Source organism: Thermobia domestica, chromosome 5, assembly GCF_964235325.1.
Source record: "Thermobia domestica chromosome 5, izTheDome1.hap1.1, whole genome shotgun sequence".
Classification (NCBI taxonomy): domain Eukaryota; kingdom Metazoa; phylum Arthropoda; class Insecta; order Zygentoma; family Lepismatidae; genus Thermobia; species Thermobia domestica.
In genome coordinates, this window is record NC_137458.1 from 250,684,996 (window position 1) to 250,697,038 (window position 12,043).

Consider the following 12,043-nt stretch of genomic DNA (forward strand, 5'->3'; position numbering starts at 1 on the left):
CGTAAAATGGTAACTGAAAGCGCGGGAACTTTGTGTAAACGTTTGTTTGTTGTTATAAGTTGTTGTTGATTTGTGTGGAATAAAGCCATGTTGATATGATGATATTACTGGTTGTATGTGGTGAATTATCCGTCTCTATAAAATTTGTTCAAATACCTTTGCAAAAGTAGATAAAATTGATATGGGCCGGCAGTTGTTTATTTCATTTTTATTATTGGTCTTTGGTATTGGACAAACTATAGATGATTTCCATTTATCTGGAAAAAAACATGTTTTCAGAGAGAGGTTGAATGCGATCCATAGTGGATACGTAAACGCATCTATACACCCCTTTAATAATATTATGACAAATATTATTAAAATACACTGATGGACAATCTATTTCTGGGTCAATAGATCCACTATCTTTCAGTTTAAAAAATTTCTTGTAGACCTTATATCTGGAAAACTACATATAGTGTAGCCAAACCAAAACTATCACTTAACTCAGTATGATGTGCTTATTCCGTAGAAAATAAGAAAACTTGATTTAGGGGCCGTTCAAAAATTTTGTGGCCCCTGATCCAAAAACTAATTATTGGCCCAGATCGCAATATTTTGATGCATATTTTAATAATTCCTAAAATTATTTGCCAAGATCACAATCTCTTAATGCATTTTTTTGATCATTCCAAAAATTCTTGACCAAGATCGAGTGTGCACTAATTGAGACAATAAAACTTATAAAAGAAAAACTTCTAAAGTTTTCATTTGAATCACCCTCCTAGTATTGTAAGTTGAATACTTTTGAGCAACAGCAGATAGTAAAACGAAATATATATATAAACACTTCGCTTTAGCCCTGATTCGTTTTACGTATCTTTTAAATTATCATGTTATTATAATAAACATATCAGCTACTAATTACTGACCATAAACATGAATTGCGTCCAGATATCGTCGATTTATTCTTCTGTTTTATACGTACATTAAATATCAACAGCAACCATAGCTTTTGTACATATCTTCCAATTTCGTGCGTTTCCCTGCGTAATGAGCTTTTCCATAGCAACTAATAATCTTGTCAATAACAACATGTCCTATCAATAATAAACTAATAATCTTACTCATGACAACATGTCCTGTCAATAACAGCGTTCTTTCTTTTAATTATATCTAAGCTATATGCTTAATTATTGCGCCTCTGATCAATGTTGATAATATAGGTACAGATTAATTATAATAGGGATATATCGCTGTAAATGTCGCCCAGAACGGGAATTCCGTAACAGTATTACAGTGAAGGAAAGAACCCTGGATATTTTCAAAACATTCACCTTTTGAATAGCCCTCGTACTAATTATTATTACATCAATCCTCGTATTAATTATTATTATTACATCAATATAAATATTTTTCTTTTCTCTTCTTTCTCCATATATATATATATATATCAATTCATTTATAACAACATTTTTCTTTTATTACTAATCACATATCATAAAACGTCGATTCACTACAAATATCATTTATGGGTCTATTCAAAATTATAAGTAACTGATGACTTACACAGAGTTACTAGTTAATTGTTCCTCTTTTACATTGAGCGATAACATTCATATACAAACAACATTATTTACAATTAAGATTGCCATCATATCACACGTCAACAACAAGATCAGAAGGTAATAATTACATTTAAAAGCTTCAATTTAAGTTCACTGTCATGGATTTCAAGTTAACACAATCAAATCTCTTTTGAACATGTAAAGTAAAATAAAGGTAAACATAACATTCAAAGTTAATACAAAGATAAGATAAATTAATCACATCATAACATGTTGCTCAAATATAAAGTCCAAATGAAGTATTCATAACACAACTCGTAACATCTGAGAGAATAAATTAAGAATTGTTATCCAAATTTAATTTAGTTAACATATCAGGGTTGAAATTTTAACCAGCTTTAGCCGTTTACCTGCTCCAGCTTTTCATATCTAAATTATATTTATCATCAATATTATTCACAAATAAATTAATAGACGAATTTTGCGTCGAATAACCGTGGGAACCTTCGGCTGGTATGGGATTAACCCCAACCATATCAGCGGGTTTTAGTTTAAATTATGATTAACAAATGGGTCAATCAAAGTACATTGAACACCACAATCTTGGTTATTTTCACTTGATCCATTTCCTGTTTCATTTATTACTTCGGTCCTATTCCGACAGTTCCTGCCATCTCGAGATCTCCAATTGCATCTGTTTTGAGTTACACCGGTATGTATGACATTGTTACTGTAATTGCGTCTTCCACGAAAGTTTCTTCCGTTCGTCCAACTGTTCCTCGGATTATTATAATTCGTTCCATTTCTACCGCTAGAATTGAATCTTCCATTAGCTCCAGTTCCAGTACGTATAACAGATCTTTCACTAATTCCAATGCCAGTATTGTCACGTGACCTCTCATCGCTGCGAAGATTTTCGGTATTTTCATTAGTTATATTCAAGTTTCTGACGGCAATCGGATTCGATGGATTACGATTACTCCCATTAGGATTCGGGAATTGATTCTCAAAGTTTTGAACTAAAAGTATGAGATGATTGAAGTTTACGCATTGAGCTGACAACAGAATTTGTTGTAATTTATACGGCAATAAAATGCGTACGGAAGCGATTATTCTGGATTCGGGCTGAAACGGATTGACGAGTTTAAGTTCATTATATGCATTGATTGTAAAATCCGTAAGAGATTTATCGACCCGAGGTGAATAGTGTCGAGTTCGCACCATCGCATCACGGTTAGCTAACAAGAAATCATTTTCGTAATTAGCCAACAAGGCCCGTTTAAATTCTTCGTAGGATTTTATATGGTCGCGAATAGCCTTAAACCACAAAGAACAAGGAGGAAGTAACAGATGTGGTAACAACTTCATAAATTTAGATTGATCTACACCCATAATTTCACACTCTGCTTCAAATTTTTCTAAAAACGAGCTTGCGGTTTCGTCACACTTACCGCTGAATTTAGTCATGGCCTTAATTTCACTGACCTTAACATTTATTTTGCTATAGTTATGTTTTTGTTGGCGTTGATAATGGTCTGGAACCCTTTCGCACTTATTTATCTCCTTTCTCCTTTTGCGATCTGGACTTTGGAATCGCCTTCTGTGGTTTTCCACAACTAAACCATCATCAGTAGAACTCTTAGAAGAAGATATCCCGTCAGTTTCTATTAATGGAGTTCTCGGGCAGTGATGCAATGCTTCCTGTTGAAGATGCAATGTTTCCTGTTGATGATGCAATGTTTCCTGTTGATTGGGAGTACCCAAAGCCTCCTTATACATAGGATTATTGTAGTCACATTCCCTCTCTTGTAACGATCTGATTTCCTCTTGTATGTTGGATATCAGTATGCTATGTGAATTGACCTGGGCTGTAATATTCGCTATCCGACTTTTTTGTTGGGCTGTCGTCGATTCCATGGTTTCAACGACTTTCTTTATCGACTCGGTTTCTAGAGTTAGTTGATCCTGTCTATCTTGCCATTTGTTACTAAATTGTTGAAACCTGGTATCAACTTCTCGTGTCATATCATTTGTAATTTTGATGGTAACTTCATCAGCTAATACTTGCAAATTTTCTTTCAAATTGTGTTGCAAGCGGTCAAAATTCTCTTGCACACCTTGTACTTTATCTGCAAGTGATTTATGCTGCACTAGTATCTGTTCTAGCTTTTCATCGTTCAGTTTTTGTTGTTGATCAAATTTCTGTTCTAACTTTTTATCTAGCTTTTCATCTAGCTTTTCATCGTACAATTTTTGTTGTTGATCAAATTTCTGTTCTAGCTTTTCATCATTCAGTTTTTGTTGTTGATCAAATTTCTGTTCTAACTTTTTATCTAGTAGTTGACTAAACATATCAATAAGATTAGAATAGGAATGTTCAGACAGAGTTACGGCATTTCCAGATATGGTTTCATTTGAAATACTGGGTACTTCTTCAATCTCGGAATCCTGCATATTAGCAATTCTTTGTATTCTCTTCCCACTTCTCAAAATAGTGAAACTCATAAAAAGGTATATATACGTATGCACATAAACTCAGTTCTTACTATTCTTCGGAACTAAATAGTATAGTATAGTCCCGTGTCTTCGGCACCAGATAAAACGAAATATATATATAAACACTTCGCTTTAGCCCTGATTCGTTTTACGTATCTTTTAAATTATCATGTTATTATAATAAACATATCAGCTACTAATTACTGACCATAAACATGAATTGCGTCCAGATATCGTCGATTTATTCTTCTGTTTTATACGTACATTAAATATCAACAGCAACCATAGCTTTTGTACATATCTTCCAATTTCGTGCGTTTCCCTGCGTAATGAGCTTTTCCATAGCAACTAATAATCTTGTCAATAACAACATGTCCTATCAATAATAAACTAATAATCTTACTCATGACAACATGTCCTGTCAATAACAGCGTTCTTTCTTTTAATTATATCTAAGCTATATGCTTAATTATTGCGCCTCTGATCAATGTTGATAATATAGGTACAGATTAATTATAATAGGGATATATCGCTGTAATAGCAAACTGAATATTCTATTCTTGAAGCTGATGAAGTTATTAATCACCTGAATTAAGTTCAGTTTAGAGGCACGTTCATGCTCTATTGATTCAAATAATCTTAAAAGTGCTATAAAATGCCGAAAAATTGTATGAAGGAATTGGTATTTGGCAGTATGTTTCTTGAGTTTCACGAAATGACTAACTGGTGTCAGAGTGATCTACAACACAGGAGACGGAAACAGCATTAGTACGAAAATGGCTGTGGCACTAGCAACATGCACCGCTTTAGAATAGCGATCTGTGATACGTTTTCTGAGTAGTGAGGGTGTCAAACCTTTTGAAATTCATCGCAAGGATGACAGCACAGTACAGTGATTCCTGTTTGTACAGGATGATTCCTGTCTGTGGAGGATGTCTCACGACCGGGCAGGCTCACCACGCAGTGAGGGACGAAAACAACGCTTTAATGGGAGAGCTTATAAAGGTTAATAGACGTAGACGTATTACTCTGAAGGAAATATCTACCATTTTGAATATAAGTGTTGGTTGAGCGCACAATATTGTGTATAACTTGCTGCAGTTCAATAAAGTATCTGGAAGATGTCACTTGAAAGTTGAATTGAAAGAGCGTCGCGTCGATGCCTGTAAAGAACTGTTGTGTCATTTCCACCTCGAAGATGATAGGTTTCTGGAAGGAATCGTTACAAGTGATGAGACCTATGTTCACTACCACCAACCAGAAAGAATAAGATCGAACAAAGAATGGCGCCTTATCTCATCACCGAAAAGCAGAAAATTCCGCACTCAATCATCAGCGAGAAAAGTCATGCTCACTCTTTTCTGGGACGCAAAAGGAGTCATCTTGGAACATTACATGGAGAGGGGGGCAACAATACTTTTTATTCATACCTGCTCACAAACCAACGTCGCCCAGTAATTTGGAGCAAACGACAAGGACTTCTAACTTGAGGTGTATTGGTAGAGCATGACAACGCTCGACCTCATACTGCCAGTTTGACAGTTGAGACTATCCAGGATTTGAAATTTTAATGTCTCCCACACCCACCTTATTCACCAGAAATCGCGCCTAGTGATTTTCATGTGTTTGGACAGCTCAAAGATGCGTTGTGAGGCAAGCATTTCAGAAGTGATGAAGAAGTGAAAACCGCGGAGCACGAGTAGCTACAGTCACGACCAAAAGACTTTTTTAAAAAAAGTTGTATTCATACAGTTTCGAAGCGTTGGAATACTTGCATTTAACGCCAGGGAGAATACGTTAAAGAATGATAGGTATGTATTTTCTTAATTGTTATAACATAATATTTGCAGTACTCTTAAAGTTTTCATTTGAATCACCCTATAGTATTAACTAAATAAAGATGCTATATTTAATTTTCATGTTTTCATAAGAAGGAAATGCAGAACATTATTCAGAAGAAAAGAAAAGTATTGTATATAACTTGACTATAGAATACAGTCAATACTTCATCATCTGAAAGGGCATGACCTGAGAAGATAACTCAGAAGCTTGAGCTTTGTACATAAATTTCAATAGTTTATAACAGCATTTTATTTCGGATTAACGTTTCCCCATCAGGATCCTGCCGCCTACAGTCGGACAATTTGCCCATGCCGACCAGATGCCATTCGACAGCGACGAATAATTGCATTGCTGAGCAGTCGGCAAACAGTCGGAAATGAGCATTAAATGCGTCGGCGCCGCCGTCGTAAAGAGGCCGGTATAACGAGTCGGCAGAGGCTCGGAAAGAAACCTTTCCGACTGTTTTGCCGACTCTGACAGTCGGCAACATTCGGCAAAGAGTCGGCAATGGGCATTTTATTTTATGATTTTAAACCGCTTGCCGCCTCCGCAAAAGGTCGGCAACTTTGAACAAATAAATCGTCGTGCCGCCGCGGATGGGTGGTGGCTGCCTCCGGTGGCCTGCCACCGTGGACGGCTGCAATCCCTGTTTCCGACCGTGATTTCCTGATGGGGTTTTCTTAATAGAGGACGTGCGGTTTGTACAGAATGCTGAGGACAAGGTTCTAATAGCAACCTAGGACATTGCCTAGAGACATTAACCAAATGTAATGTGATGTTATCGTCATTATCCTATATCATGCTCCTGGGTGCATAAAATCTACTTCTTGTATGTTACCTCTAGAGAAAGGGAACTGCGGATGTTAGAAACGAGTTAAAATTAACAGAAAGGTTGTGTGATAGCAGCTATGAAATTTGGAAGGTCATATGTGTACTTGTGTTGCAATTGACATTTTATAACTTTTTCATATTCTTGCGACTTCCCGAACTATTATGTATACAATTCTTAACTATATAGGGGTCACGATGGCTCAATGATGGAGTAAAGTAGTCCTGAACAGAAAAAAACAAGAGTGAGGAAGTTTTTATTTATTTATTTATTTATTACAAAACAAATGTTGTAGATGCGCGTGGGTCCTTTGGTTCGATCGTAGCTCGCGCCAAGTGGGCTTTGTTGGTAGGCAAACACTATATGCATGGGTTTTCTTCTGGTTTTCTCATTTTCTTCATTCCACCATTTTTCGTTCATTCTTATCACCACAGTCTGCTTTAACCTACATGGCATAACCGTGGCACGTAAAACTGAAATATTTCATTTCATTTTTCTTAAGTGTATAAAACCCTTTTATTTAGTCGCATAGCTTAACTGAAAAAATATTACATTATGTAAAAGGAAGATAAAACTGCTATGAAAGAGAAAATGCAGTTACAGTATATCAATTTATGACGCTCTTATGATATTAGTGATGTTTTGTGATCGTTTGATTGGAGCTTATTATTATTATTATTATTATTATTATTATTATTATTATTATTATTATTATTATTATTATTATTATTATTATTATTATTATTATCATTATTATTATTTTCAAAATAATATTTCTCTCCCTCCAAAGGCGTTTACTTACTTAAAGGGGATCAAAAATACCAGTACCTGGCAACCATTACCTTTTTCATCAGATGTGTGTGCGTCTGTGAGCTTCTTCAAGATAATAAGATCTGATAAAATAGGAATACAAATATTGTGGCAAACAACAAGAAAATTAAGCCGTGGCAAATTAAGCCACGGTGGAAAACAGCATGCCACCGAATCAACACAATCATGAATTAAATTCTCCCGTTAATAACACATCGTGACGAAATACAACGATTGTAGATTTGGGCTTACGTTTACATTTCCAATATGCCTTCTCTTTAAGATACTTATTAATACGGTGTAGTTAAACTTCGTATGCGAGCATGCTCCCATTCTTTCCCTATTTCGAACTAACAAATTTTGCCATTTTGTGTTGCTTACACTATTGGCACCAAGGTTCAATATTTGAATTGTTTTTTATACAAAATTACTATCTCGGTCCCAGAACTTTCGCTTTTCGAAGTCTTCAGTGGGTTCTGAACACAGATTGGCTAGTAAATGAACCCAGTAGTCAATCACCTTCAAAAGTACCAGACTGAAACAAAATTATATAAATCATATAAAGAGAGAGAATCACTTTTCTCTCGCCATTCTGACCTTTTGATTTAATTAAAACTACAAAAAAAAATCAAATTTTTATAAATAGAAATCCGATTTTGAAAAAAGTAAACTGATTAAAAATTTACTTTGGCATTACTGCTCTATCGCCGGACCAATTTGAAAATCGAAAAAGTACCAAAATGTACTGCATACGGTTATATTTGGTTGGATTACATTACGTTACGTTAGATTAATGTAGTAGTAGTAGTAGTAGTAGTAGTAGGAACTGGTTAGAAGCCCCGCAGGGGTTAGTTGGGTTCTGTTCTTGATATGAAATGGGCAAATTAAAGACTTGCCCAAATTTTTCTTGTCCCTTTTACAATCTATGGATGCGTATAGTAAAACAAGTGAACCTCTCCGCGAAATAGTCCATCCGCCTCCACATACAGTGCCGCTTATAACATCAAAAACAACCAAAAAATACAACCATTTTCTTAACTTTTACTATTCCCCTGACTTTCATTCATTCTTCCTCACAAACTTAAATAAATTCTCGAAATTTCCTAAAATTCGCCCAGCGATACAGCAGTTAACCATTCTTATTGATCCATCTTCATGGTAGATGGGGTTACATTGACGATATGTGCTATTTTGTTACACTGTTATTTACATTGACAATTTACGAGTATATATGATACTACTACATATAGTACAAAATCATGTATAGAAGACAAATCACCTGCAAAATGATGCCAACCGAGGAGATGTGATGTAGAAGGAAAAGTGTTTTTATATGTATGTTTCAAGGGTCATTTTATGCATCCTCCTACATTGTTTGCTTCATATAAGACAAAACTTATCTTGAGGATGTGAACTGTGGCACCTTTTAAGCACTACAAGCTTTAGAGTGCTGAATATAAACATTTGGAATTCCGAATGAAATTTTGTTGTAAAGTTACTTGATATTAGACCTAGGTTAGGTAAGTTGATTTTGCATTTGTTTCAGTTGCATTGTCAAACAGCAACTGTTAACTCAATTTTCTATTTCCCTGCAAGCAGGGCCGCAACTAGGGGGGGAGAGGGGGCACATGCCCCGGGCGCGTGGTTGGAGGGGGCGCCAGAAAAAAGATAGTATACCAATTTTTTTAAAAATCGCACCCTTTCCCTTGAGGAACTTGTTCTAGAGGTTAAAAGAAATCAAAAGTTTACTTGGCCTTTTCCATGGGACCTCTTTTAGAGAGAGAGAGAGAGAGAGTCTCACCTAAATAGGTGTAATGTCATACATTAAAAACCTAATATTGCATGCATTTGTTCCCTTGGGCGACCACAGAGAATCCGCCCCCCTTTCCTATTCCTACCACAAGGAGCTGTTTGTCTGTATAATTCCATTGAGTTGAGTTGATTTTGAGTTTAACGCCCCTTTCAGCAGCAAGGCTATATGAGACGTTGACCTACTGATTAACGTGGAATCCGAACCACATGAGCTCCCGCCAGGAATCGAACCCGGGTCTCCCACGCCAAAGGCGCGTACGCTAACCGCTTAGCCACGAAGAAGCTCTATAATTCCATTGAGAACAGCTCTGAAGTTTAAAACGCTGTTATCAATAGGGGCGGGGGCGAAAAGTTACCGATTTTTGTTGCTTGCTGGGGGTTGAAGAGTTTAGCTCAGACGCGCCCCCTGTAATGTTACGCAATTGCTGTAATGTTTTTAAACTAGAGGGCAGTTTTGTGGCGGAAAAGATAAGTTACACGCCTCGGTGTATTTAATTGTTTCTTGTACGCCTACCAAGGGATTTTGCGAGTGAAGGCTGTATGAAGTTTTATCTATTAGTTTTGCTTGAGAGCTTTTCGAGGCATTTTGAATTGTTATCTATCAGTCCAACTTATGCTTTATTGTTAATTTCAATCATTGTTTTACATTAATCGTGTATAATGTATAATATTCACTATGCATTAAATAATCTAAATATCTTGATCTATTTATTAATATTTTATGAAGCAATTTCTTTCATATTTAATGAACTTTCTAGTTAATGCACTGTAAAGAGATATGCTTTGCTCGAATCAATTTTTTCTATCACTTGTGTGCACCTTAGAGGTGCATATATACAGAAAGAGAAATTATACAGAAAGGTGCACAAAAAGTACAGAAAGTGCTCAAGTTCGAGAGGTACACATAACAATATAGTGTGGAGGTCTTGTGTGCTTCATTGTTGATGGAAAGTTTTCTTCTTTTCTTTTCTTCTTTTCTCCACATCAAAGGATTACACCGAAAAATTTACAGAAATAGAAATAAGCTTTTCATTGTTGCATTGTTATGTTCTCAATGATTTTGCATTGTAAATATTTTTTAAAAAATATTAATATAGTATATGTTAAACTTGCAGTTAAATAGAATTTCCAAAAATTATGCTATATATTTTAAATTATGCTTTATTTTCTAAAATTATGCTTTATTATTCTTTAAAATTAGTTCCTTACCCATGTTCAAGGTACCAACCATATGTCTAAATTGCTATTATGCTTTTTATGCTTTTGGATTGCTCTATTTATAATATACCAGATATTTTCAAGTTTATTTTGTATTGTTTTTATATTTTTAAATGAAAACTTATGTACAAAATTATTTTTGGGTTTATTAGAACTAAATGTTATTTCAATTGTAACTTTATGATGTACTAGATATTTTCTAGTTTATTTTGTATTAGTTTCTTATTTTAATATGAAAGCGTATGTTCATAATTATTCTTCGGGTTATTAAAACTAAATGTGTTATTTCAATTTACAACTGTATAATGTGGCAGATATTTTCTAGTTCATTTTGTTTTGATTTCTTCATACAACATTAAAACAAAATGTATGTACAAAATTATTCTTAAAACTTGTGAACACATAACGAATGTAATATATTTTTGTGGTTAAAGTAAGTTTGATTAAAGTACTTAAAAATCGATATAACTGGTTTCATTAAGAATGTTATTTACAGTTGCAATCCATAAGTAAGTGATACTTCTCGACTAAACCTGGGGGGGGGGGGGAGAATTGTGTGTTTGCCCCGGGTGACAGAAACCCTAGTTGCGGGCCTGCCTGCAAGTATTAAAAAATCGATTTATCTTTACAAAAGTAGATGTGAATAACACTACTAATAACAGAACTGTATCCTAATCATTTTACCTGGAAGATCAAGTAGACCTCTCCCAAGAAAAATGCATTATAAAAATTGAGGAAGTAGTTATTCTTCTCGCTGAATTTGTTAGAACTACTAAACAGCTTGTATTACGACCATTAAAAATAATATATGGGTTTCAATTTGCATAAAACCAGCTATTAAGGTGTGCAATTCGACGAACTGCATTTCCGTCAAAAATCTTCCCCTAAATAAAATTTTCTATCTACAAAGATAGAATTTCCCGTTCAACCTTAAGATAAGATCAATGAAAATATTTCGTACCAAGTGGTGGAGGGTCTTTAGGCAGAATAGGAATATACCTTTTAAACATCTGTCAAATGGTATGACAAATGACATCTTTTGTTACAATTTTGTTAGTACATAATAATACAGGCAATGAAAATATGAATCAGCTCGTACTCCCTTTCATTTATTGATCTTCGAAAGATATACGAATTAAGTGCATTGTTTACTCAGTTTATCCAAATCAACGATCATTAGTACCAATGGTGCATTTTACGACTCACTTTCGCCTTGACTTTTCCAGACCCAGGAGCATGGCCATCATTTAGGTGCCAGGAAGGAGAATGCTCTGAGTTTGAAATATATCTTAATTAATAACATAGTAATATTAGGACTGGTCCACTGAATTGAGGAGAGACAATATTATACTTTACAGTTTGGATAATATTACCTACCCTCATAAAAAAAATCCATAAAAAATAAATATATATGGTAATTTCGTTCCTATTTCACAAACAAAAAATCAATAATAGTCCTCAAATACGTATAATTCATTAATACCTCTAT